The sequence below is a fragment of the Lichenostomus cassidix genome, chromosome 7, assembly GCF_008360975.1.
Source record: "Lichenostomus cassidix isolate B80296 chromosome 7, HeHo_3.0, whole genome shotgun sequence".
Lineage (NCBI taxonomy): Eukaryota > Metazoa > Chordata > Aves > Passeriformes > Meliphagidae > Lichenostomus > Lichenostomus cassidix.
The window spans coordinates 33,652,891-33,679,133 of record NC_139488.1 but is presented as its reverse complement, the minus strand read 5'-3'; the positions used below and the strand labels follow the sequence as shown (position 1 = coordinate 33,679,133).

At 41.3% G+C, this 26,243-nt stretch overlaps 1 long non-coding RNA gene across 2 annotated transcripts in view; it reads right to left on the bottom strand.

Annotated features, from left to right (window-relative positions):
• The window catches only part of LOC146434930 (uncharacterized), a 164,493-nt gene that overhangs the window by 68,464 nt on the left and 69,786 nt on the right, over positions 1-26,243 (bottom strand). For both annotated transcript variants that reach the window (XR_014853313.1, XR_014853314.1), the window contains one exon: positions 5,655-5,771. This is a non-coding gene — a long non-coding RNA (uncharacterized LOC146434930). The remainder of the gene's footprint in view (positions 1-5,654; positions 5,772-26,243) is intronic.

Sequence of the window (26,243 nt, the reverse complement as noted above, 5' to 3'; positions counted from 1 at the left end):
TGGGGAAAGGGGGATTTTTGAGCGACAAATTGTATAACCAAACAAATAACAAGATCATAAAAAGAGAACCAACCAAATAACTGCTTAAACATGAACAAGGAAGAACATTCTAGAATCATAACCATATAGGGAACCAGGGGCGGGGGAGAGGAGTGGCTGTCACCTTGTCAAGCCTGGGTGCCTTCCAACTGGCTTGGAGAGCAGGGGGTCCTGGGAGTGTACCAAGCCCAGGATTCATCCCCATCCCTCTCCCAGGGAGTTGGGGCACCCAGGTGAGCCATAGCCACCGCTACATGGATGAGCCCAAAAGTTGCCCAGTTATCTACTAAAGTATTAAATCAAGCCTTGGCCTTACATGGCTAAAGAGGCTGAAATGTTTGTCTTTTGTCTGTAGGGACATTGCAAATTCTGGAAAAAAATCATAAAAACCAAAAAGCAGGGAGGCATTTAAATACTGGGTTAGTCCATTAGGATGTGCAATGTAAAACAGCAAGTTTTAATTCCGTATCCCATTTTTTTTCAGCAGGAAGATTGCTGCAGCTTATTACACCTCATTATGTATTTAGCAAAATCAGCAAACAATCCAGCAACTGAATAGCTGAAGAGGATCACACATGTGTGAAACTCTACAGGAGGAGGCAGAAGGACAGAATTGCAAGCTAAACATCTTTACAGGAAGAAAGCTCTCTAAAGGTTGTCTATGATCATAGAATCATGGAATGGTTTAGACTGGAAGGGACCTTAAAGATCATCTCGTTCCAACCTCCTGCCGTGGGCAGGGACACCTTCCACTGTCCCAGGCTGCTCCAAGCCCTGTCCAACCTGGCCTTGGACACTTCCAGGGACCCAGGGGCAGCCTGATCCTTGATCATGCAGACACAGCAGCCATCTGAGTTGCTCATTAGCAGGGTAATTGCTTGAGTAATTATGGCAAGAGTTGCCCAGATCTTAAGCTTGCTCTGCAATATAAATTTGTGCCTCGAGTGTTGCACCTCTTGTGAGGCTGAGCAGCTGCTTCAGCCCAGGGCTGCAAGGGTGGCACCTCAGTGCTTCCTTTGCGCTTCAGTAACTTCTTGAAGATGCTAAAAAAATCTACTGAAAACAGGGAATGAGTGGATAAGAAAAGGACTTCTAAAAGGAGCCATGCCTTCTCCCTTCAGTGGAAGTGATCCGAGATCTCTGCTCTGTCTTCCACCAGCGATGCAAGGGCTGCCCACCCACCCTTCCCTTGCACCAATAAAAATTTCTCCCATTCTGTGTTTTCAGCTGTTTCACAAATGATTTTAGACATCTGTATCTCAATCTTTGAAAAAAAAAGATTTAGATGTATTGTCCATGGAAAATACTTTCCAGACAGATACCAACATGGACAGGAAAGAAATAATAAAAGTCAGTGGGATGAATTTTTCTCTCAATGGATCTTTGTTCTATGCTGAATAAAACTTTAGGCAAAATCAAATGCCAAATTCATTTCTTCCTTCCTCAACTCCACTCTCTGTACAACTGGAATATCAGTCTGCAGCTGATGATGGCTGTCTTTTTTTTCTAGACTGTTAGGAAATCTTCCAATGTAAATATTAATAATGTTTGAACAGCACCAATCTATAAAAGTTGATGGAAAGTCTTCGTGACTAAGGTGACTCTGCTCCCTCCCTAGCAGCCCCCCAAGTGCTCTCCAGCATCCAGCAGGACAGGCTGCAGCATCAGACACCCCACACATCGGGGCTGAGGTCACTTCTGGAGTGTCCTGTCTCCCTCTGCACTGCCCTGAGACACTGTGGGATGCTCCAGGTATCAGACCAGATTGGTCTTTCTGCTTTTCTGCTGCCCAGGACCTCTCAGAAACATGGAGATCTTGAGACCTAAACATGCACCTTGTCTTAAGGGTGTTAAAATCTGTGGTTGTTTGGGAATGGTAGAGGATATTTATTTGCCTTAGGAAAAACAGTATGTTAATGTAGTCTCAAAAATTTAGAGCACTGTTTCCACCAAGAAGCCACAAGTAATTTGTAGGGATTCTGATACAATTGATTATTGCATTTCCTCCTGATTATTGAATTGAAAAAGTGCAGCTGTTCCCCTCCAACTTCTATGTAATAAAAGCTCCTAAGGTTTTCAAAATATCCAGAGGAATTTCCCTTACTGTGTCTCCATTTCCAATGTATTCTGATCCTGCAATGTTATGTTGAGTGTAAGGTGTAAGGAAGACAATTTTTCTCTCCTCTGCAATACTTTCTGAATTCTCTAGGACTGCTGTATCTCATCTTGCATAACACAGCAGATGGGAGAGGGAACAGAGCGGGGCAGAATCCAGTAACAGCGTTTGGATGGTTGGACTGGCAGATTGCTGGAAACTGTGTTGATGGTACCTGCCAAGTCACCAATCAGTCTGAATCAATTAATTGTCAAACTGGCACACAACTCCTAGCAGGAAGCTCCGCGTCTCATTCGGGTTGGTTTTCTTTGCGTTTTTATTTTTATCTATCCAATGTCACTTTTTTTTTTTAATATCTGTATTCTTTTGAAGGTTCATCTTTTTGTTTACTGACATCTTGAGTATCCATGCTTCTTGTAACACTGAAGATAATGCATCAAAGTCAGTACTGCCTGGTTTTGCTGGTGTTTAATGTTTTCTGGATAACAAATTGTTTTCAGGAAGTGAGAATATTATTCAAGGGAAGATATGTTTAAGATATCAGAAGTTAAAGCATCACTGAAAATACTGGAAAAGAAAATATGTTTCATTTCTTCATTAGCAACATCCTCTAGCCACTTAAAAGTTCTGTTTTCTATTTTTGTGTGTGCCTTTCTCCAGCAGTAATATTGCTGCTGGCTTCCCATAAATGACCTTGTTTATGTCTTCATATTTATTCATAGCACCAAGCTATGACATAGTATACAAATGTAATATACACATTACTAACAGCATTTAAATTAAATATGGACTGTAGCAGAGGCAGCTCTTCCCTGGGATAGTGAGGTCCATCCCCACCATCCTTATTCCTGTTGGTAAAATCTTTCTCAGCTGTATATCTCCCAGGGCAGAGGACATGCCAGCCCCAGGCTGGAATTGCCCCATGCATCTCTTGTGTGCATCTCCACCACCTAGGAAGCATTGCAGCTGCTCTTTCTCTATAAATTATCTTCTTCTGGATTGTTTTTAGACCAGATTTAGCTCTGCTTCACCTCCCTGCCTGCACAAATGGCTGTAAATATCCAAGTCTCCAGCAGCAGCAATGTTGCACAGCACAGTGGGATCACCCCCTGTCCTCATATCCACTGGCACAAGATCGGGGGGAACTGATTAAAGCTGCTGTGATGTGGACAGAAGACACCTGCCTGGCTGCACCAGCACTCCCAAATCCACCATGTCCCCAGTATTTTTGGGTAAAATATATTCATAAATGTTCCAGGAGTTCCAGCATGAGCTCTATGCAAAGAACTGCTCTTCGATGGACTCACTTGGGGAAAAAAAAAGTTAATTTTTCATAAGAATAACTTTCTTTAAGCTGGTTTTCGTGGCTGTGGGGAAGACACGAAATGCCTGTAGGACTGGGGTCTGGCCTGTGGGAAGCAGGTGTTCCCTCCCAGCCCCGCTGCCATCGACGGTCTCAAGGCATCTGTCATTGTGCAGGAAAGGTGGTCGGAGCTCGGCGGAGGCGCAGAGGGAACGAGCCAAGCTTGTACCGCATGGGAAAGAGCTGCAAATGTTTCAGAAAAGAAATCAGTGTTAAATACTGCAGCCTGTGCAGGGCCTGGGGGAATCTTGTTGCCTGAGATGGTTCTAGGGCTTTGACACTGGGTGGAGAGGGCCAGAGGAATCCCTCAGCTGGTGATGGACTCTGGGTGCTGCCAGAGGAATCTCTCAGCTGGTGATGGACTCTGGGTGCTGTCAGACACAGATCATGGCTGTCAATGCCAGATCTTCACCAGGATTGGACCTGGTGTCTCCATTTCTCTCAGTCATCAGGACACACAACATGGATTTTGTGTCATTGAAGGAAGACAAAGACTGGAAATCTCAGCATCCAGTGATAATGATGAGCACAGCACCTCCTCAAATAAATTTAACCCATCAAAAACCTCCAGAATCAGGTGCATGGGTTCAGACCAGGCTCTGTATCAGGTGGCCACAGGGGTACTAATGGCATAGCAGAAGCCCTGCTAGATGATTACTGAGTGAGGATCTTGCATAGACCATGCTCTGCCATATCTGTGGTCTCAGACTGCTCCTGGACTGCCAAACATCACTCCTGCTCTTGTCAGAATGGAAAGCACTAGGATAATACACTCCCTGGATCTTGCAAGCCCAAGCACAGTGGAGATCAAATGGCCAAACCCCACAAATAAGAGGGGTTGAAATGATTTTTAAAAGCACAGATCCTGTGACGACCAAAGCATAAAGGTATAAGTGTGTGTCTGATGTGGAGGTGAGAACATTGTCTGCACACACAGTCAAAGAATTTGAGAGCAAAACTTTTCCCAGAGCCAAACAGTCACATGCCCACATATAGAATTTCATATAAAATCTTAGTAATTTTTTACTGTGTTTTAATCCAGCCCTTAGGGTTTCTTTGGGTACTTGCCATTCTCTTCCCATATCAGTGCATTAGTAATAATAAGTTAAATCTTTTTAAAAAGTTGCTTTGTGTGCCTGAGTTTGAACTCCTGTACAAAGGATTTTTCCACTGATGAACCTAGAGGATGGTGATTCTTTCTCTGCAGTTGTCCAATTAATTTTGTTCTTAAATGTGAAAAAAAAACCTAACTTGTACCAGGATAGTTCCTGTTATACTTCAATATGATTTTGATTACATTATGTTACAGAAGTAGCACTGGCCTTCCTTCAAGTCTAGGTGAGAAGCTAATTGGTTTCAAACTGTTTTAAATATGCTGAAGTTATAGTTGTCAATTATTTTTTCTGGAACAATAATAATTTCTCAGATTGAACTCTGCTTTGTTAAAGGACTTTAAAAGCTAAAATAATGAAATAACTGCCATTATTTTTCCTGTCTTACTCTGCTTTCACATTTGGAATCCTTTGGTTCCTGACCCCCAGAGCCTGTTAATTTTGATCAGCTTTCATTCTGAATTGAAAGCGTGCTCTCTTCTCTTTTTTTAAATTCATATTGTGTTAATGCATTTTACATTGCTTAAAAGTTATTTCAGGAGAAGTGGCAATACCATTTAATAAGCTCACTATTCACGATTACTTTTAATGTCTTTTTACTGATTTAATTGATAATTTTGAAGCAGCATTGCACCATCTTTGTGGGCATCTCTCATCAACCCAATTACAAATTCTTTTTAATAGATATCGAAGGGTAAGGTGTCATAACAAAAATTTAACTATGGAAATGCAGTACACACAGAACTGCCTCAAAATTTCAGGTGAGATTTACACAGAATTATTATCCAGTTTCCAAAAACAGGAATACTTCTCCAAACATTGCCTTAGGTGTGTGTTTGTCACAACATCACATTCAGAACACATGTCTGGCTACTCCCAGCTACAGCAGCCTTTTAGTGTTTTTTGGGTAATATATTGTCACAGAACATTTATCACTTTTGATACGTAATTATCTGTAAAACAGGGATTAGGATTTTGTTGGGTAAGGCCCAGCCGTATGTGAAATCAGAACAAGGGTCATTACCTTTAATGCCTTTTTATCTCTTTGGATGCTGCAACAATTACTGCTTGGAAAGAAGGAGGATGGGGAGTGAGAATGGGCGCTCCAAGGTGTTCGAGACATCTGTTTGCCTGGACCAGCCTGCAAGAGAAAAAGACTGACTGAGAAATTCAACCAAAAACTAGAAGGTGATCCTCCTCAAAGGCACACAGAAAAAGCCACCCCAGGAAATGGAGCCTGTGCTGGAGAGGGATGGGATGCTGATGGAGCAGTGATTGGATTTCCTGATGGAAGAAAGAGGATTTCCTCACCTGCATGGGGCCAGAGCCATTTTTGCAGGTTTTTTTTTTTTTCCTTTTTTTCCCAAGTTTTTTAGCACTCTGTTTTCAAAAATGGTTCAGGGTTTAACCAATGGAAATGAAGAGATTTCACACTGAATCCCAAGGGCATTAGCTTTAGTTTTGGGGATTTTTACATGAAAAGCCGATACACATTTTGGGTGTTTCGGGAATATGGGATTCACCTCAGCAGATCAGCTTAATCCAGCACAGGATCTGTCTATCAACAGTGGCCAATATCGATGTCTGATGCTGTCAAACACTTCTTGGCTGTGTCTATAACAACTGCTCATCCTGACCCTGGGCAGCCAGAAAACTTCTCTCCAATGTGCAGGGATTTATGACGCTCATATATATTTCCATCCTCTCAGTGTAACTGCAGATACTTTATTAGGGTATTTTTCTTTTATTTTCAAATATAATTTCTGATCATCTTTGAGTCTTACTGACCTTCCCAGCGACGAGCTGTAAGGCTGAGCTGCTGTGACTGCAGCTCCACTTATTTACCTAAAGGGTTCATTAAAAGCGACGCTTCCAAAGCCAGACAAGCTGCTCTGCAAATCCGGAGCATAGACATCTGCTCCTGCTCCCATCACCATCAGGGGACTGCTGCCGATGCTGGGCGTGGGAAGGAGAGGAGATCCTGAGGGTGTGGATTTTAACAGCTCCGGGCGAGGTGCGAGGAAGTCGTGATCAAAGCCGTGGAGTGTGAGGTGTGGCACTGAGAGCTGGGTGTCTGCTCAGCCCCGGAGACACAGAGCTGCCACGCTACAGGCACAGATGAGGCCTTGCAGTAGCTCCAAATTTCCTCTAAAGAGCTACCTGCTTCTCCTGCCAGCTCATCTTCCCGCTGACCTGCTGGGTAAAGCAAACTGAAGGACCCAGAGGCTCCCTGCTCTGCCTGAAGAGGAAAACTTCCCCAAGCACATGGAGAGAAAAGGGAACTTTTCTTTTCTTGTTCTCTGCTGACTTTATCCATGTGGAGATTCCTGCAGAGTGTCATGAAGCCAGGATAAATGTTAGAAAGATGAACTAGATTATTGCTGGAGGTCTCTTCCAACTGAAAATATTTTACTCTTTCTATTCTTTTCCATTTCATTCCATTCACCAAACACCCCCAAAAGCACGATCTGACAGAAGGCACCTGCTGACATATGGTGTGCTGCACTGGGGGGCTGGGAGAGAGATTGTGCTGGGATGGCTTTTTTTTCTGTTTGGTTGAAAATGTACTTAGTGACTTTAGAGATCGGGCTGCAAGCCCCAGAAAACAATTCTTTCTGCAGATCGAGAGTATGAGCTGCTGCAGCAGGCTCTGCTTGCTCATTCTGCCAATGTGTCCCTGTCCTGATGAGGACAGGCCACCTACTGAGAGCTGAAAGTAATTCTCTTTCCACACCAATTCATTTTTTGGCTTCTTCCCTAAGATTAATTCTTCCCCTTTGTATTTAACAGCACCTCCAACTAGCAAAACAAAACCAGCTTTATGAACAGCAGCAAACAATCTCCAGCCAGGTTGCCAGGTACTGTGGTGGCTTTGCAGGAGAGACATCTGTCTGATGGCAACTTGACCAAGACCAACAGCAGAGCAGAATCACAGTCCCACATGCCAACATCAAGCTGGTGGCTGCCATGGACTAAAGGAGAAGTTGAGATTTTCTCGGTTCTGTTCACACTGGTCTGAAATTTCCTGTTTCTAAAAAATGCTCTTTCTCTCACACTTGGCAGAAGAAATGCCCCAGAATGCAGCACAAAGCTTTAAAAGCAAAATAGCCTGTTCTTCTTGCCACCGAGCCTACACACAGGCTTTTCTCCAAGGCCTTGTCCCAAAAGAGTTTTTGGGACAAATTTCTGTCTCTGTAATAGTCACAGCCTGAGTAAAATTAAAATTTAAATTTATCCGAATAAAATAAAATCCCAGCTAATTATTCCTGAAACTGGAACCTAGGGCTGAAGTGTTAATCTCTTGCATCGGAACACACACCCCCCTCTAAGCCCAAACGCACAATGGATGTATTCCTCATGTAAGGAGTGATTGAATTCACACGAGAAAAGCTATTTTCGTAAGACTTTGGCTTTTGATGGCAGCATCTGAGATCTAATCTCTGCAATTGGAGGCTGAGCAGCTATGGAGCATATGTTGTGAAATGCAGAACGGAGTTTCTGACCCTCCATTCCAGCATTTCGCAGCCTCCTGCTCGCCGGCATCCTTCCCTGAGCCCTCGGGTCCCAGTTTGTGCACAAAGAGCCAGCTTTTCCCTCCTTTCCATGCCAGCCCCAATCTCATCTCTGTTCTAAATATGGGCTTGGCAGTGTTTGAGGCGTTTGGTTGAAGTCTGTGTGTGTTTTAACCAGAACGCTTTTTCTCCGCGATTCCTTTACAGGAACATGCCAGACTGATTTGGAAGCGTCTGATACAGGAATCACTTATTTGCCCTTCCTCACAGGGACTGGAATGCTCATAAAAGGCACATTTATACTGTTCTGTGCCAATACAGGTAAGATGGTGCAACCTCCTGGTGCTTGAAGTGCTTTTCTCCAGTTTGCCGAATCACTCCTTGCCATGAGAGCTCTTTGATGCTCAACCTTTAGCATCTCCCATCCCCACTCCAGGGTGGACAGAGCCCATCAATCCTGTATTATAATCTCCATAAATCTCTTTCAAAGAAATTAAATCCATATTAAGTCCAACCTCGAAGTTCCAGCATGCCCTGAAGCTGGCTGAGCATCTTCCATCCTCAGTTTCCAGCACTCCTGTGTTTGTTCTTGTAGTATGAGTGGTTTCTGGTGAGACATGACTGTCGGCTTTGCTGGAGACACAGTGTAAATATTTTGCACTTGTACAGCAGTGTGCTCACTGCAGGAAAAGCTGCTGCACACCAGCCTGTGCCGGGTTAACAGGAAAAGCAAGATTTCTCATCTCTGGAGCAGCTCAGTCTGTAGTGTGGTGCATGATTTAGCAGCATTTGTGATGTTTCCCTGATTAATTCTCAAAAAGGTTTCCTAGCAACAGACGAAGGGAGACCACAAGCACTTTGCCATAGGAGAAACTTCTTTGTGTTGTCGTGTGGTGTCAGGGATTAGGATTTTTACTTTCCCATTTGTAAGTGTGCACAGAGGTCTCTGGCAGGAAGTCACTTCTCTGCTTCTCTGCATATACATTCCTGACATAAGTAACTGGGTTAGGGAAGCTTCTGTGGCATGACAGAAGTAAGGGAAATAAGTAATTTCTTAAAATTCTAGCAACTGGATTTGAAACTCACAGGGATTACTTGGTTAGAATACTTCTCAAAGGATGCCAGGTCCAATTTTAGTGATTTATCGGATATATTCTGTAAGCTTCCAGGCAAATCTCAAAGGAAAAGAGTGAGAAAAGCAAAGCAGGACTTTTAATTTTATATTCCTGGACACAGAACAGTTGCATTTACAATTAATTTCTAATGTTATAGAAACTACCTGTAAATATGTATTTGAGCTCCTGTCTGATATGACCAGAAAATTTGATTTTAGAATGTGACCCTTATACATTTTTAATGGGAAACTGAAATAAGACAAAATAGAATAAATGCAACATTTCCATTATTTCCCTCTACCTTTCAGCCCATAAAAGCCTATTCCTTTAAAAATTAGGCACAGTGCCTACAAAAAAAAAAAAAAAAGGTCATTAGCAAAAAAGCTCCATGTTTCCACTGAAACATAAAGTATCAGTAGAACTCATCTGTGATAGGAATTAAAATTGTTCCAGAAGACTCCAGCACTCGTGCATACTTCTGGAAAAATAAAGGTGGAACCTCCATGGCAGGTTTGTCTTTGCACTCATGGAAACTTCCCAGTGGGAGTGCTAGGAGGAAAAAGTTGTTATTTTCCTAAGGGTAGTGAACCAACTAGTTAATCCAAGAAAAATTCAGCTGGATAATTGTAAACTGTTAAATCCTTAATTAAAGGACAGTACAAAGGTATCTCGGCAGACACACACACAAGGTATTTGTCCTCTCCTCAGTTCTAATAAAATTGTTGTTTAGATGGATTTATGAATTGACTTCAGGATTAGATGCTTCCCTTAGATGTGTCTTCATGATCCGGGAATAAAATTAGCACCACAGCAGAATGGAGTTTCCAAAACAAAAAAGAAGTTGAAGCACTAAAAAACTGAGAAACAAGGATAAGTGCTTAGCTGAGGGGCTACTCTTCTTTAGGAAGTAAAATCTAACAAAAGAGGTTTGTTTTTCTATGAATTATAACTAGGAAAGCAGGACTTTATGTGTAATTAATCCCAACTTTAGAGTGAATATTCTGTGTGTGTGGATTATTGCTTGGGTAAAGATTTGCAAGATTGAGCTCTCAGCACACATTCCCAGGTCATTGCCTTTAAATCAAGTCTTGAAAGTTAAATATTGAATTTCCGGGATTTCTGAGGAACCCACAGTGAGTATTTGCAAAAGTCAGAAGGAGGCATGGGCAGATGGGCAGAGGTTTGGGTTGCCCTGTGCTGGGGAGTGGTGGGGAGATGGTGAGGACTGCAATCCCTGCCATCCCTGCAATCCCTCCATCCTGCACCCAGAGCTCAGCAATCCATCCAGCTCAGCTCATCCTCCACTTTTCCGCCTCCCAGGGAAGATGCCCTCAAAAGCACAAACCCTCAGCTCCCCCATTCTCAGCTCTCCATTCCTCACGCTGCAAGCAGGCAGCTCTCTGTGCTGAGGAACAGCTTGACAATTTAAAGAAGTGCACAGACCATCCATCATGAATATGAAGAGTTGAAAGTATGTTTAATTTCGCTGTCTTCGGGAAACCGGCAGCCCAAGATTCCAGCTGCTCCAAATATGTCAGTGGTGGCTGCAACTGCAGGGCCCTGAGAGGGAATTTGGGAAGCCACGTGGATTTATACATCTGCTCCTTCTGTGCTGACAAGTTGGGTCTCCATCTTTTATCATTGGTGCATCCCACTCATATTTATTTGGTTTTTATTCTCAGATTTTGTGCCGTTCAAAACACAGCCCAGCTTACAACAGCAGCACCCCACTTCTCTCACAGAAAGGTGTTTTAGAAGGTAAAGTGTAGCCTGGTTTCCATGTCCTTTCACCAGATGGCATCAATTAACCCACCTTCAACTCCAAATGTTAATATTTTATAACACTGACAGAACAGTCACTTATTCTATTCCTCTTCCCACAAGCATACACTTGCAAAAATGTTTTCTAACTTATCTTAATTCATATCTCTTGTTTCATAATTACCATTTTACTATACTTTCTGCCCCTGCCATAGCTTAGTTGTGGGTTTTTTTTAATTTAATCAAATAATAATTAAATTCTGAGGGTAACACCTCTGGTTATCTCTTCATAATTAAAGTTTACTTTTTTTCTTTAGGAATATTTGAAAGGAAAAAGCAGTTGCTTGCAAGAATGCATGTATATAATTTGTGTGTGACTTGATGACTGAAGTGACTTTGGCAGGGAATCCAGAGGAAATAGAATTTATGTATTCAGATACTGGGACTTTGGAATTTTTCTTTTTTTCATTTGGGTTGGTTGACTAGTTTCAAGAAGTCCCAACTACATGCCAAACGAAACCCAAGAGGTTTGTAAGCCTTCTGTCTTAACCATTGCTTTTGCTGAGCATGGTAGGTGCTACAAATTGCTCTCTCTTTAGCTTCCCTCACAGGCAGACTAAATTCTTTCCAAGATGTGTTCAAGGAGGACCCATCAATATTTGCTCAATGGGGCGTTGTTTTTTCCCTGAAATCCTAGGAAAAAACCCAAATCTCACTTTGCTGAGATACAGTTGAAGCACTATTAATGCAGTGAGAGTTGTGCCCTAGCTACCATTCTGCTCAGACAACAATTTTTCGTTGCTCCAATCCAGGGTTACTTGGCATCTGAGATTTATAAAGGAAAAAAATAACCCGACACCATAACCCTTTCAATATTTCAGAGTTTACATTGACAAAATTGTTCTTAATATTTTATTGGACTATCTCCTCGCCAGACAGCTTGAGGATATTTCCCTCAAAATAAATAATGGTCAAGAAGATCTAAAATAATAGCTTTTCATTCTGCAGTTATTTACAGTCCTATGATTAAGTCATGAAACTGCAGAATACGCAAAGAGGTGATTATAACATTGTCAGTGTCCAGCAAAGTGTCTGACAGGACGTAGCTGGGCAACTGCATCCCCAGCTGTGACAGATGTGGCAGCGAATAGAGAAAACACAGTTTGAGTCTACCAGCAATGGAAAACAAGATTTTAAATGTGCTGTCAGAGATGAACAGGGAAAATCATTCTGGTGGTAGAGAAAGTGATGAAAGTTTCCCGAAAAGTGAACTTGGAGCAGGGCAGAGAGAGGGAAGAGTAAATAATCAGTGCATGTGTTACAGGCAGGATGATGTGTTTGTTCTTGGCTGTGTGGAATCATTCTGCAAGCAAAATGGGCTGTTAAATATTGCACATCAGTGTTTTTTACCTTATTAGATTACAAGGTTTTACAATGCTCTCTCAGAACCTGATAACAGCTCTGACTGCCTCTCCTTACACAAACCTTGACAACTATACAACATTTTACATTTAATTACTTGAGCTGAAACTGTTCCTTGTACAAAGGTTGTTTTCAAATTAATTAATCTGCTTCCTCCATATGTCACAATTCTCTTTTGTATCCTTCATGATCTTTCAGACATGAACAAAACTCATCCAAGATCCATATGTCTCCGTATTTGCTGTTGTTATGCACTTGTACCTGATTTTTTTTTAAACCTTCACTGAAAAGCTACTTTTAAAACTAATGGAAAGCTTTTCACAATGTCATTTAGTCATAATACACTTTTTCTTTTCTTTTTTTTTTCTTTTTTTTTTTTTTTGTTATGTGAGAACTGTTATCACCAATATGAACACTAATCTCATTCATATAACAACTACCTAAGGAAGCTACTGGGCATTTGGATTTTTAATGCAATCCAAGAGCTGGAATAACTTAAGTCCATGGATAAGCAGCAGGAACTCTGCAGGTCACTGTCAGTTGCCCCCAACAACAATATTCTGGAGAAGTTGACACCTAATGTAATTAGTTTCCTTGGGGGGAAAAGGATATACAAAAAAGCGAGAGCAGTATCTCCCTGGGTTTATAATGTATATTTTTTAATCCTGTAATTAGCATTGCAGTGGCTTATCCTGGTGGCACGAGATAGTGACAGTTATCAGCTTTGCTACCCAAATTAGAACTCTTAGTCTCTCCTGATTTGAACTATCTCAAAATAATAATAATAATAATAGTAATAATAGTAATAATAATAATAATAATTTATTATTTAAATATAAGTCAGGAATCTCACAGCTGTCTTGTGTCCTCATGCAGTGAGTTTGATGACAAAAATGTTATTTTCCAGTGGTTCTGAGACAATCCCCTGGCCATTCCCATATTTCTCTGTACAAAACCACAGGAAAAGTGCTCTGGGTCTGGGAAACTTGTGGGCCTCTTGATGGAGGAAGGGCTACTGTGATCCAAAAAAAGGAGAGTCCTTGAACAACTGCTGCTCCTATCTGCAATATTCTCAGCCATTCCCATCCTGGGAAGGCTTAGAGGTCACTGGATTAGCCAATTTTTTTACTAATAGAGTCACAAGAATTAGAAAATGTTTCTCTCCAACTCCTTGAAATCATGAGGTTTGTTACCACAAAGCTGAAAGGCACTGGATTATTTTTTCCTGTCTCAATATTGCTTCTCTTTAGGATAAAGGGACAAGAAAAGAAAGCATCCATTGCCCTAATATTGCCCTCTGAACTGGAGTCTTATGGAAGCTTTTCATAGTTTATACTTTGAAAAATAGAAGTACAGAGACTGGTAACATCAAAGAGTTGACTTGGCTGAGTGTCATCATTGGTGTGTCACAAGAAAGACATGAAACCTTAAACATTCTGCTGATCTTGTGCCTTCTGTGCCATCAATTTCCTTTATTTTTAGATCAGCTCTGGAGTGCAAAGCTGCATATTGCTGCACCTGGGATTTTTAATGTGCTGCTGAATGATGGGAGTCAGCTGAAGTTTGAAAGACTCTCATTATGACAACGCTTTTGGGGGTCAATATATGAGGTTTGAATTTTTCTGGATCCTGCTTAATCTTTTTCAGATCTTGGCAAAAGAGTGGAGCTTCATCTTCAGGGGATGCACTAGAGCATGGGAAGAGAAGAGTATGTACTAACAGTAACATACCAGATCATAAATTCAATGACATTGTTAGGATTCCATGGAAAACATTATTCATTTGGTAGATTATAACAACAGAGTCACACAGTAAGTGCTGCATAAAAAGGAAGAAAAATTAGAGCAAACTTCTACTCCAAGGCTCCAAGGTGTCTATTTTCTTCCTTTTTTCTTTTTTTTTTCTTTTATTATTTTTCTCATATTAAGGAAGATAACAAAAAGCCCATGGTTTTCACTTCAGATTTTACCGTGTAATTCTGAGTACACCTTAAACCATGAAGGATAAGGCATGGAATACCAAGAATTCTCCATGCTGCAGCAAAAAGGAGACAGTGCCAGGATAGTTTTTTTCACAGCTCTTCTTCACAAACAACAGCAAACACAGAGGAAGATGGAGAAATGAGGGGACGTTGGTTTATTACTGGCAAGAGCTCCAAATCTGGGAAGCCTGACACATGACTCAAAATGTGACAGTTGAAATATATGACATTTCAGAGTATTAGGAACATTATTCTGGATGTCTTATTGAAACACACTACACAATCATCTGCCGCAAAAGTGGAGTGATTTAATTTTAAGGCAATTTAAAAATCAAATTGAGGACATCTCTCATTTGAAATGAGTGAGACTTGGCAGGTCCTTTACAGACGAGAGGAGTTAGCCCTGCTGCTGCCTGTAAAGTTCTGGATCACAGAGGCAGGAACCACAGACGGAGGAAAAAAAAAATCCTTTACAACTTCCATGACTGAGGGAAGAAGTTTACCCCTGAAAATCAGAAGGGAAATCAGAAGAATCATTTGTTTCAGGGTTTTTATCTCCAGGTCAAAGGGTTCAGAGCAATACAGGCTGTTTATGCAGAAAAAAAATCTTAAGAGCAGGGAGCAGAAAAAAAGATAACAAAACATGGGAGTTTTTGCTCAAAGAAGCCAATGAAAAATAAGTATTCATTGCTAGAGAAGAAACATTAACAAAGGTCAGCAAACAGCCAATGAACACCAGGGGGAAATGGAAAGCACAACAAATTTTGAGGGTGATCCCAAGAAATGAGCCTGATAATCTTAAACCCGGGTATGATTAAATGGGTAGGTAATGTTAGATAGTTAATGGGGTTGAGACAAATAATTTGATACATGGGAAAAAAACTCTAAGTTCTGCAAAAGTGCCTGGTGATCAAATGTATGAATTTATTTAAGTGACTAAACACGTACAAAAGGATCAATGCAGACTTTTAAAAGCACCTGGATATTTCCACACACCCTTGGCCCCAGTTCAAAATTTTGAAATGACCTGGGGTCAGATTTGTGAAGTTATTCAACAGCCTAAAATATATACACAAGTACTAATGGGACCTACATAATTGCTTAACATATTCAGTTACTTGACTTCTGTTAAAAATTTCAATTAATATATTCCACTGGGCTTTGAAAAGGAATTGGAAATGCTGAGAATTTATTCATTAAGAGCTCATCTTCATAATCTGGTGTGTAAGAAAAACAATGTTAAATGTTCTTTGCTGTCATCAGATGTATCTGTTGATCATTTAAATCCAAGCAGTCTGAAGTTATTTTTGTACTCTAGACTATTCACTAAGACTTCATCAAACATGCCAAGACAATTTCTTTATTATTTCTCCTAACACAAAATTTGAGTTTTATCTTCAGATGTATCAGTCTGATTTTGGCTCCATCTGCACTTGCTAAGTAAAATTAATTGGAATCACATTTACCACGATCAAACTAAAATTAAATGAGATTGTTATACAGCAGACATGTTTTTGGGGAGGGGGGGGGTTCTGTTTTAGGTAATACTAAAACAGAGATTTTTCCTACTCTTTCCTGGATGTGATATTTTTTCTGTTAAAGAAAGAGAAGGAATTCATCATAAAACATGGCTTTTTTTCCTTTTCTCTATTACTGGTTAAAAACACTGGGCAGTCATTTTTATTTTAAAACCCCAATAGGAGAATTACAGACTTTTCTATTTTTTGCAAAGGATACCATTTTGCAAATACACAAGGAAAATGATTAATAAAAAATGGAGCACAGCACTGACTGAACATTAGTGAATGTGCTCAGCCACTAAGCCGGTCTGGGTGAGATGTGCTTTGTACTCAGAGCATTGTGTGCATTCAGAATGAGATAATCAGTTTAAAACTATCCAAGAACTTCTGAACTGCAGATTAACTTCCATCATCCTCTGCAGAAAGGGAGAGCAATTGCCATCCGCTTGCTGCCAATACAATCCAGGGAAGGAATTCTTTGCCCTTTCTACTCTATATACAGAGAAATGGCATGAAATTTTAATTTGTTTCTGGGTGAAGCACCTGAGGCTGTTTTCATCAAATCATAGAATGGTTTAGGTTGGAAGGGATCATAAAAATCATCTTGTTCCATCCTGTGCCATGCAGGGACACCTTGCACTGTCCCAGGTTGCTCCAAGCCCTATCCAATCTGGCCTTGGACACTTTCAGGCTTGGAACATCCACAGCTTCTCTGGATAATGGATAACCCATGCCAGGGCCTCCCCACCCTCACAGGGAAGAATTCCTTCATAATACTTAATCCCCTGCTCTCTGTCAGTGTGAATCCATTCCCTGTGTCCTGTCACTCCATCCCTTGTCCCAAGTCCCTCTCCAGCTCTCCTGCAGCCCCCTTAGGCACTGGAAAAGGCTCTAAGGTCTCCCTGGAGCTTCTCCAGGCCAGCAAACCCCAGCTCTCCCGTCCTGGCTCCACATCCTTCTGACTGCAGAGGCCTCAGAGCTGTGTTACCTACAATTATTTTGTGCCCGCTGATGAGACAGGAGGAGGAATACAAATTAACAAAACTTTAAAATTATGTCAACACTTAATCTGCAGATCATTTCTGCTTGGAGTGCTGCTATCTAACCCCTGATATCCTACATTAAATTCCATTTCTGCTGGCCCTCTCTAACCTTGAGTTAAAGGTCCATCTTCACCCTTCCTCCCTCCAAACAAAGTTTTCTGTCTGAACTCTTAAGGCTGGAGACAACAGTGTTATTTTCCATTTTGATTTTTAGAAGGCATTCAGTTTCTGAAATACTTTCAATTAGTAGAACATGACAAAGGATGTCTAAGGCATCTCTCATTTCTGAAAAGAACACAAGCTTTCATCACTAACTTGTCAATGCTGTACTCTTGATCTGATGCATTTCTCCAAAGCATCACCTTTCTGTTTGTTGTCAGGGACCACGTACCTGAAAAAGAAACACTTCAAAATGAGTGATAAGGTTAAAAACACCTTCTCTGAGTTTGTGTACAAACATTCTGCACATTCTCAAGCCTCCTGCTCCCCATCTGTCTCTCTGTAGTCACGTTTTTCATTCTCACACCGGTGCTGTGGTTGCTGTGCCTTTAAACATTGCAAGACCATAAGAAAACCCTAAATCACAGTGCATTGTGAGTGCTGACTTAGTAACTAACAAAACGAGAGCTTTACTGCACCACACAAAAGATCCATGTTTCCCCACATTTAACAAACGGCTGAAAGACCTGCAATTTAGATAGCAGGAACTAAGAAGTTCTGCGCTCTAAGTCGAGAAGAGATAAAGGGCTACGAGGCAGAGGAAGGGAAAAGATAAAGAGCATCACTGTAAGACCCATTTTTGATGCTATCAATCCCATTTAGCCATCTTCTTTTAGCTAAAAGGTTTGTTTACACTGTCCTGGGGTTTTATTCCAAATGTCAAAGTGACAGGAACGATATGAAAAACATAGATTAGAAAGCAATTGCTCAAGTGCAATGTCCTCTGAGGCAGAGAGGAGAGTTTCTTTATGAAGCCTTGGACACAGGGAACATGATAGTGCTTTCATTCTCCACATTTCAAGCCAGTAGACTACAACTGCTAAAACCCAGGATCTCTCTACCCTACTTGTGCTAATCAGCAATTGCTCTCTATACCATGCCAGCTGTGCCTGTTCCTGGAGTTCCCCTCAGTGGAGGAAAAGGAAAATTCCTTCTGCCTGTCTTGGCTGACCATGCCAATGAGAGACCCTTACCTTTCAGACCCATGTGGGTGGGTGACCTCACTCCCAGAGTTTGCAGAGTTGCTGCTCCTTGGAGCAGACTGGAGCAAATTAACATTTTCATAAGTCAAAAGCTTCTACAAATTGGTGGGATTTTTGTGAAAGCATTAAAAATGGTACTTTGCATAGCTTAGTGGCATGTTTTGAATGTATAAAAACCAGCACAACCAGTTTTTACTGTCTCAGTACTAGATTTTGTAGCAAAATTACCAGCATATTCCTACTCACTTGGGAAAACCAAACAATACTGATTTCTTCCTTTTTAGAGGTATTGCTTGGCAAATTTTTTTACAAATAGCTTTCATTGAGCTTTAAAAGGAAGTTATGTCATGTGCTACAGGAGAACTGGGCAACTTTGATCCTTTTTTCCTGCAGGGAATGATCAAAATAATGAAAGATGTTGCATTCATATGGTGAGTTTAGCCAGGGCAGGTCCATACAACATGTTACAGGTTTTATCGTGTTCTAGGCAGTGCCTGACCTCACTGTGGGCACAGCCACACAGTTCAAGAAACAACCTAAGCTTCAGAAGAGATCATCAGAGCAGGGAAGCATACATGCAGGCTGGGAATCCCAAGGGAATCCCAGGGCTTCACAGAATCACAGAATCATTAAGGTCATCATGTCAAAGCATCAATGCAAGCAAACAACTTCTAAGCTATACCTTGTGAAAATGAGGACTCTGGATTGGATTATCAGGCTGTGGGTAACACAGCTGCTCTGCAGGGAGACATCAATGGCAGCTCTGAGAGCTGTCTGGGTTTGGGATGTGCCCTGAGCCCCTCACACTGCTGGCTGCAGTGCAATGACTGACTGGGTAAGTGATATGAGTCCAGCTCAGTGCAAAGGTGAGCAGAGCAGTTTAAACCACTCTTCAGCAGTCATTTAAACCCAAGTGGAGTGAATTAGGTCATACAAGTTTACAGTCATACCAGCTGCAGCCGAGGAGAGCTTTTAGAACTGTCCTTGACACCTCTTAGCTTTTAGTTATTCTTATCTCCTTGTTTCTTTATGGCTCTGTCATTCAATCCACCATCCAAGCTGCATCTTGCTCAGGAACAACTCAGGCCAATTCCCTGGTTTTCAGGAAAAAATATGATGTCTAAAGAACAGAGAAAGTCTGAGGGTTTGACCAGGGGACTTGGCAGCAAGGGAGGAGCAGGACCTTGAAGGAGTGGTGGCACAGCTGGATGTGACTGCAGCTGCTCTTCCTCCTCCTCCACGTGGGTGAGCTCTGAGCCTGAGTCAGGGCTGGAAAATGCCAACTGTTTGGTCAAAGAGGGTTGAAAAATGCCAACTGTTTGGTCAAAGACAGACAGAGAAGCTCCTGGAGAGGGGTAGCAGCTCTGAAGAATTTGGTGTCAGGGTGAAAATTATCACCAGCTCTTGGAAATGACAGTAAGAACTAGATTAACATTTGTCCTTTTGGCTGTCCACTCAGTGTTTATATAAATTAAACATCACACAATCATCTTCAACAAACATCTACAACATTGGGGGTCAGTCTGAAATAGAAATAATAATATTTTGCGTATATTCTGCCCCAAATTTCAGATTTGTGTTTTTAGATTTGGAGTGTGCTCCTGTCAGTGGGTCAGGCTGGTGCTCCCTGTTTTGCTGGTCACACCCCACACCTGGGTGTAATTCACCACCTGGGTGACCTACTCATTTAGTCTGCGATAATAAGATGTAATTGAAAAAAAAAAGAAAGAATAAACCAACATAATTCTGCCCCCACACAATATCATGAATGCACTGAGTTTGATTTGGTCTTATCTTGGGCTCTCCTGGGTGAAAGAGAGCAGGTTTGGCCCAGGTGTAACAGGGCAGAAGGGCTGCTGTGGTTCCTATGTTCTTCCTGCTGCTGCTTAAGCAACAGCACAGGACAAATTAGAGTAAAACGTGATGCTCCCGTTGCACCCTCACACAGAAATGTTGAAGAAATCAGAGTGGGATCAGTGAAGGCAGCACTCAGATATCCTTTTTTAATCATGTGCTCCTCTCCAGCTTTCAAATCCTGAATGGGAGAATTTGCAGAAGCAGCACAGGAGACACAACCCAATGTGTGGATATAATTAAAAAAAGTAGCAGCATAATTAAAATGATAACGGAGGAAGAAAGGCAACCAGTCTTCAAAGGTGATGTGAGAAAGCACCAAGGTGAAATGGGATTTTTGCCATTAACTTTCCTAAAGCTGGGTTTTCCCTACAAATTTAACATCTTCCTAGGTGTCCTAATTTTTTTATTTAATAGGAGCTCTACAGTTAAAAATCAATTAGATCATTGTCATTGTGTGATACTTTCAAAAAAGAGCTATAAAGTTGTCCCCTGGAAAAATAATATTTTCATTTTAGAGCATAATATTTATTTGATAGCTCAGAGCACCGTTTCAGCCTTTCCTTTTACATGAAATAATATGTATGCAGCAGAGTGATACAGAACAGTGTGATAAAAAAAACATTTCCCAAAGTTCAATTGCACATAATGGCTTATATTGCCTATGCATATGTGACTGCACAGGGAAGGTTTATTTCAGGGGAAGGAAAAAAAAAAGTGGAAATTTGCAGTATTTGTTACACTTATCAGACTTGAACACCTTTGAATGGTTTCTCTTGAAAGATGTTTCTATGTGACCAAAAGCTGTTAATAGCAGTTTTTTGCTGGAGACCTCCAGCTATCTTTCTGTAAAAGACTGAGGCTGTAAAGTCCTTATATCTGTCTCTGGTACAGAGTGTGGAAATGCAGCTGCAGCGCTGCAGAAGGAGGAGCTGTGCTCCTGGGCTTGGTTTCCTTCAGAAGGGCAGTGCTGTGCATCTTGTCTGCCTGTGTTTGCACAACAATCCACTATTGCTTAATAACAATCCATAATGTTCTAAAAATAATAAGCCTAGGTGGTCTGGAAAGCTAGAAAATAGGAATGCTGTCACATTTTCTCCAGAGGGAATTGATACATTTTGTTGTGCTCTATTCCCCAAAGGGTACAGCAGATGTACAGGTACCAGGCTAGAAATTGTTATAATTACAAAACCTGTATTCAGTTCCTCAGAGAGCTTTGAAATTTCAACATACAGTAGAAATTCGAGCTTTGAAGAGGAAAAAAAATCCATATGCCCGAAGAACAATAGAGTACAGGATGATTTCCTGAATTATTTACTGCAGCAAGTGGATCATTAAGAAATACAACACAACAAACAAAACTTGCAAGAAGCACTGTAAATCTAAAGTACATCAAACCCAAAATTTCTGGACCACAAAGGGTATTTTAATGCATTCATAAAACTTTTGTTTTACACTTTCTGCACGGAGGGGTAATATAGGAATCTATACAGACCAATATCACTCTTCTTCTCACCCTATCTCTGTTGCCCTTGAATTGCAGCTATTTGTTTTCTGTGAGGGGAAAAGCCTTTATTACTGCTAACATAAGAAAATGAATTGAATTCTTTATATTGCTATGCAGCTGCAAAAAAAAAGGAAGAAGTTTACTCTGTATTTGGAAACAGTCAATCATTGGTGACGGCAATAGAGGAGAAAAGCATTTCAGGCCCTTGCTTACAATTCATTGAGTCATAGAATCATGAAACGGTTTGACTTTAAGACTCATCCAACCTCCTGCCATGGGCAGGAACACCTTCCTCTATCCCTGTTTGCTCCAAGCCCTGTCCAGCCTGACCTTGGACACTTACAGGGATCCAGGGCAGCCACAGCTTCTCTGGGCACCCTGTGCCAGAGCATCACCCTCACAGGGAAGACTTTCTTCATAATATCCAATCTAACCCAGCCCAATTTTTGTGTGAAGCCATTCTGCCTTGTTCTATCCCTCCACCCTTGTCCAAACCCTCTCCAGCTCTCCTGGAGCTCCTCAAAAAATCCCACAGCTGGTCCTGTTTGGTTCCATGCCATTCTCTCAAGCCCACAAAGCCATGGGTAAATCCTTTGCTTTCTTGGGCACCTCCAAAATTTACTGACATCAGTATGAGGCTCATAGGCGTTCATCAGCACTGCTGGGACACTCACGTGTTCCTTCTAGATTAAGATATATAATTTATGGATATCTTCTGGAGATGAGAACATTTTATGTAGATCTGCCCCAATTATTTGACAATCTGCATTGTTCAAATTTCATCCCTTCCTTGTGTCATTGGAAATTCATATGAAAATTGAAATGCACTGTAAGATGGTTTTAAATTTCTCCTGGGAGTTTGGCAAAAGCCGAGTTTCCTCGGGTTTAGCATTTTTAACCCCCTGCTGTATTTACCTGAGGCCAATTTGCTGCAGGAGAGTGCAGAAATCTCACAGGCAAACAAGGAGAAGCTTAATGTGTCTGGTGCCTGGAGCATTGGGTGACTGGCATAGCACCAAATTATTAATCCTGTGATAGCAGCTTTAAATCAGGTCCTGTGATGTATATCCTCTTCCTTTTAATTGCTGAGCAGTTTCTGCTAGTCACTGTCACAGCTTTTATTTAAGCTCTTACCTTCAGGACACTGCTTAGGTAGGACGAGTGAGAGAGAGGAAAGACAGAGAGAGCAAAGCAGAGGGAGGAGGATGAGAGTAGAAGGTTCAAGGTAACTGTTCAGAACTATTATCCAAACCCAGGCAGCCACCACAGTGAGATTACATGACCTCGTGAACAGGTACATCCCAACAGGATAAAGCAGGAACTGTGATTTTCCTCATTTTTCATTCTGATTTCTAAACTGTTTTCAAATCATGTGCTGTGTGCTACTCTCTACTTAGTGTGGCTTACAAATAACAGCCTAATCCAAATTGCTACTAAAATTGTCTGATAAATAGTCTGTTATACCAGGAATGCTTCAGTCTCATGCAAAGCATGAGAGCTATAATACAATAGATTTTTGACAAGCTCACTGGAGTCCACTCTGATAAATCTATAGAGAAATCACTCCTTATAGCATTCTTACATACACAATAAATTGTGCTAGCATGGGTCTTAAAGAGAAGCATTTCAATGAAAAGTGTTTGAGGGTTTAAAAAAAACACCAAACACAAACAACTGAAAAATAACACTCAGAGAATATCCTGGCACTTACATTTCTCACAACTAAGCTCCAAGCAAGGGATTTCTCTCTACTTTGAAGGAAACTTCTGTAGTAACCTTTCAAATTTTGCAAAACCAGAAGAGGATGTACTAGAATTGCAACACACTGTGTTTCATCTGGCAAAGCTCTTCAATCTTTTCAATAATTTCTGGTGCCACAAAATGTCTTCATGTAACATAGCAACAGTTTCAGCAACTGTGCAGATTTAGAATCATCAAAAACATTGTAGTTTGGTCTAAACTGCATGGCTCCCTTCCCTGTTCTGTACATTGCATAATGTGTCGGTGTGGCATTTGTAAATAGCTGTCTGTACTCCCACAGGGAAAAAAAAACCAACAAAAAACAAATAATAATGATAAAACAATGTGAATGGATCCCAGATCAGATGCTGGGAATCCCTACAAAGCATCTGAGATGTCTTGGAAAGGAAAAAATCGTGATGTAAGGGCAATGATGTAACTTTCTTTGTACTTAACAGAAACACATTCATGGCCGAAAGAACCAGATAGGAATAAATAAAGTGGAAAAAATAAAATGAAGAAAGATCTCTGGCTTGTGGAACCTGTGCTTTCTTAGACAATGTACTGAGCTTCAAAACACCTTTCAAAGAGATACTCAGTGTACAAGTTTGTGTTTCCAGCAGGGCATGGACACGGTGATTGAGTTCAGAGAGCACTGTGGGGAGTGCCAGAGCCTGGGATGTGATGGTTCTCTGGCAGGAGCTTCTGCACAGAGCACAATTTCCTCACATCAAATAAACACTGTAATAGGATCTTAAGCATACTTGTAAGGTTGCATATTTAAACAAGCAAATGTGTAGGATTAACTTGCTAAGGGTTTGGTGTTTTCTCATTATCTGTTTGTGAGAGAATGATATAATGCATTATGTTTAATTTGTAGAGTGATGTAACTGTGCTGTGTCAGTTGATGGTCAGTGAGGGGAGCCACGTGCTGTAGTTACACTTAATGTATATAAACACTTAAATCTGTGTCTGTGTATAAAATATATGTGAGTGAATACAGCTTGAACATGGAAACTCTGCTCTGAAAGGAAACTTCTTTCTCACCACTTCTCTCTATAAAATGGGCAAGTAGGCTTCAAAATTACAACTGCAGGGAGTTTTCCTATTTAGCAGAAACTCCCCAATCAGAGCAGGGGAAAGGAGCAGCTACACAGTGGAACAGGCCCCTTAGTGGGATGATGCATTAAATGCCTCCTGATCACACTGAGATAAAATCAAGACTTGTAGAACACAAAATGAAGACCATGCTGGTCTGAAAACACTGAGGAATGTTATTAAAAACCAAACATCTTTCCTGCAGTTGAGTTGACTGACCTGAAATTTAGAATGAGCATCCTTGCATTCAGGTGTATTCAATATACAATAGTCATTTAATGTTCAGGCAGGTGGCACAGGGATGCCACCAGGTTCTGCTCCCACCCCAGGGATGGGAACTGTTCTTGCCCCCATGCTGAGCTGAGATGCACCTCATAAACCTGTGCTTTGATTTGGGCTGATTTACAGCTTTCCAGAGGGGGACAAAAGCAGAAGGAGATGGTGCATGGCCCAAACCAGCCTCTGACAATGAGCATGGAATGCTACCTTGCTGTTTTTACAGTTTCCTTCTCTTCCCAGAGCAGATATGGAATATACAGGTTTCACACCTCAGCAGCTATTGAGATGTCCAGAACATGAGCTGATGGTAACCAGGTGAGCAATTACCTCATCCTGAATATGCAGTTTCTGGAAAGATCTAATATTCCCTCTGACAGTGAATCCTAACAAATAATGGTGAATTGGAACATGGATGTGAATGTTACAAGAGTTGCAAACCAAAAATTTATTTGTGGTGCCTGACATCATCTTTAGCAAACAGCACATTGGAAGAGTAGGAGAAAGTGTAATCTAAAAATCTCATTTAAAAACAAATATATGTTCTTTTCCTTAATTAAGTCCATTAGTTCTTGCAATTAATCTAATTGTAATTGGGATTTCATGCAAATTGTTGCTGGCAATATTAGCACAGATAGTAACACTTGCCACAGCTGGAGGTCATGAGAACTTAAGGGCATTTTCCAGCCTCTTCCCTGAGCACCACTTTGGCAAGGAATAATTATGCAGAGTGAAAGCTGATGGATTGTTCTGATATCAGTGAAGCCTTCATGTCTTTTCACCAGATGTAAAGAGTAATCAGAATTTTTCAGAAGTACTTCTGAATGTCATTTTTACAGTTTTATTGGCAGCTTTTTAGAATCCATTTCCTGTCATACACGGAGGCACAAAGAGGCAGAATTGTAAAAACGCTGCACTTCTTTTCCCCCTTTTTCTTCAGCAGGGGGAAGATAGTGACAAGAAAGAGAAGACAGAATCGATATCAGATGTGCAACACTGTGGGAACTTTGGTTGCCCAGTGAGCTGGCTGTGGGTTTTTACCATGGCCTGATAGTGCCAGGCTGCCTATTATCTCAACTTTTGTTTCGTAATTAAAATGTCTTTAGTCAGAAGTACCCGTGTATTGCTCTGCTCACTGACTGAACATTTCAGATCGTCAGCCTCCCCTGCCAAACACCTCGTGCACACTGCGCTCAGCACCTGGAACCTGTGGTTTACAGCAGCTCTGTATCCTGCAAAAAGGAAATATTTGGATTGCAGTCGGGGCTTGCAAAGGCAAAGCTGATGGCAGAGTGGGGGGAAGTGCAGCTGTGCCAGTGGCAGCAGCACATGGAGCAGGGCAAGAGCTCAGTAGAACATTGCCCAGTTGTTTTGTGGACAAGCCACCTACCTGGCCAAACCTTGGAGAAGCCCATGGCCAGTCACCAACCAGCAATCACTACCAGACCTTTAATTAAAGTGCATCACTTCTGATTGCTGATGTTGAGCAGTTAATTTGGTACTGGTAGATCAGCTGCAGGGACTGTTGTCACTGACGACATTTGGGAGTCCACCGTGCCAGATCATAAAAAGATTGGCAGCA